The sequence below is a fragment of the Hyalella azteca genome, unplaced genomic scaffold, assembly GCF_000764305.2.
Source record: "Hyalella azteca isolate HAZT.00-mixed unplaced genomic scaffold, Hazt_2.0.2 contig11473, whole genome shotgun sequence".
Taxonomy (NCBI): Eukaryota; Metazoa; Arthropoda; class Malacostraca; order Amphipoda; family Hyalellidae; genus Hyalella; species Hyalella azteca.
The window spans coordinates 308612-311330 of NW_025941472.1; positions in this window are offsets into that span (position 1 = coordinate 308612).

The window sequence follows — 2719 nt, forward strand, 5'->3', positions numbered from 1 at the left end:
CAGCCCTCCCATACCTCATTCCGCATCGTTTCTGCACCACTAGGGGACCGCCCCATGAAAGCCTTCATTAAGTCGAGGTTCGGCCACCTTGTCACACCACTCGTGGCAAATGTCATCTTACCCGCTGGTAGAAGCCAAACAAATGTCATCTTACACGGAGAAGCCAAACGGACTCTCCGCAGGGAGATCGACTACCGCGTTGCGGCGACTGACGCCATAAACGCCGTCCTCGCTGCCCCTCCGCCGCCGATTGCATCGGCTGAGGCCTCACTCCCTCGCCCCTCCCGTTCGGCGCTATCCCAGCTCCGCTCGGGATACTGCAGCTCCCTAGCGTCATACTCCGCTAGGATCGGACGCTGCCCTAGCTCCGCCTGCCTGGAGTGCAGGGATCCCCTACAATCGGTCCAGCACCTCTTTGTCTGCCCCGCCTTCCCCACGTCCCTCAGAGGCTCAGCGTCTCCTCACTGTGGGACAGCCCCATGGAGGCAGCGGCATTCCTGGCCACCCTCACTGTCTTCGCCCACCTCCCCCTCTTCCGGTGCCTGCCCCCACCCACCTCCTGAGCCTCCTCCCCGGTGAGCGTGACGGACGCAATAAACAACAACAACAGGGCACAAGTGAGCACATCAGTGCTTCTGCTCCATTTATATCCCCTATTATATTGTTCCACTTATATCTGTCCGAGCGTAGTTTGTGGATCCAAATCCTCATGTGTTTACAGGCAGTCTGAGATTTATGACACGACAGGATGGGATTTATGACACGAGGGCTGAGGGGATTTATTTGAAGTTTAGACACCTCCCCACAGTCCCCAGCCCGATTAAGCCTCCCTGATTACATCGTTTACGCTCCGAGTATAAACGCGTTCACGAACAGACTAGATAAAGCTATGGGGAAATGTATATTCAGACCTAAAATGCCTAGCACCATATCAAACCCAGTGGAAGTCTAGTAAATATTTCAAACTATCGACAGTTTGGAAAAGATCCGGTAGAAGGACCTGTTTTTACACTGTAGGTCTCCTATGGACAAGTAACGAAAAGTACCTACAAGAATCGGCGACAGGCCACATCTGGTCTATTGTTCAGCGCCGACTTCACTAATCACTATGCAATGCTATTAGAACAAGGTTGTACACACAAATCACGTACTCACATCTATCGAGATAGGACCCTCGTGTTATCACTTCCGCTGCATCGGTATGTTCCCCGCCTCACAATTCACAACCATGATGCCAATACAGAACCTACAACACTTTTCGACTTTGGTCGGAACTGTCACTAAAGATCGATATTCATATGCGACTGTGGTGGACAAGTATCACGGCACGGTAAGCTTTGCCTGTCAGTAGTTATGCAGGTCTATTTTCTCGTTTCAGGGTGACGCGCAATACTTGTAAATCAATCATCAGCTGCTACGCAACACATTGCAATTTTCAATAAAAAATCAGCATACTACTTCAAAAATAATTTATTAGATCCCCAAATATTGTTTTTTTTCGAGCCGGATACCTCTATCATGTCATGAAATTTACATAGTTTAAAATTAGGTTTATTGATCCGGATAAATAATCTAAACTGACCTTCACAATTCTTTTTTTAAACAGAGGAACATTTTTACCTGCTTTTCCTAACTAGAGTAAAAATTAAGAGGGTCAAAACTTTCATCTGCAAAGGCTTGGTCCACTCACGGTTGAACTATATAAAGTTGACCCACGGGAAGTTCCGTCTTTCAGTTTAGCTTTCTTGTTACGTAGATCGAGAAACGTAAACAAGCCCGTCATTCCCATGACGAATTTTTTGACTGGTTTCATCTCATTTCGGTGATTGGTTTATGCCCGTGACGTCACTGAGATCAGTGACGTCACAGGCGAAAAACAAACTACATCAGCAAAAGTGAGCTTCTCATGGGTCAACCTTGTACCAGTTCAACCATGATCCCACCAATTTTCACGTTTCACCATATATTCAACTGACAAGCCGTAAAATTTATTTGCGGAAGGACAAGGCTGGTTCAAAAAGCAAAATATTTAAGCCTTTAAAGATTTCATACGTGGAATTTGCGCAGAATAGCATTCAGATGTACGACCCAAAGTATTCCAAGCGGTGTAATAGTTGACGTAACAATTTGAATATTTTCTGGAGTACGAATCTCTCTTTCCTCTTATGTACTGAATCAATAGATCAACAAACATTTGAATGAATGCGCAGAACCTTATTAGATGTACGCATGGGATAACGAGACTGAGTTCAAATATTCTGAAATTGCTGAAGGGTAAATAAACAACGCATGGATAAATCAAATAGAAAATCTTTACGTACAAGAGATAAAATCGTATGTTCAATTAATAAACACTTCTGGTTATGATGATGATACATAAATAAGTTCAGCAACGCTTCAATCATAAAAACCTCGTAAATAAATACAAAAAGAGTAGTATGTACAATGTTTTTGTCCTTTTTGAACACAGAAGACAGTGATGGCATTCCTTAAGTCCTCCTGTATCTTTCAATATCCCTCATATCCACACTGGAAATGCCTTACATATGCAGAACAGAGCTGGGCAGCGCTACTTGGAAATGTAGCGGCGCTACCGCTACCGCTACATGCTCTAAATGTAGCGGGCGCTACCGCTACCGCTACACCCACTAGATTGTAACGGGCGCTACCGCTACCGCTACAGTAAAATGTAGCGCGCTACATTAGCCGCTACAATGGC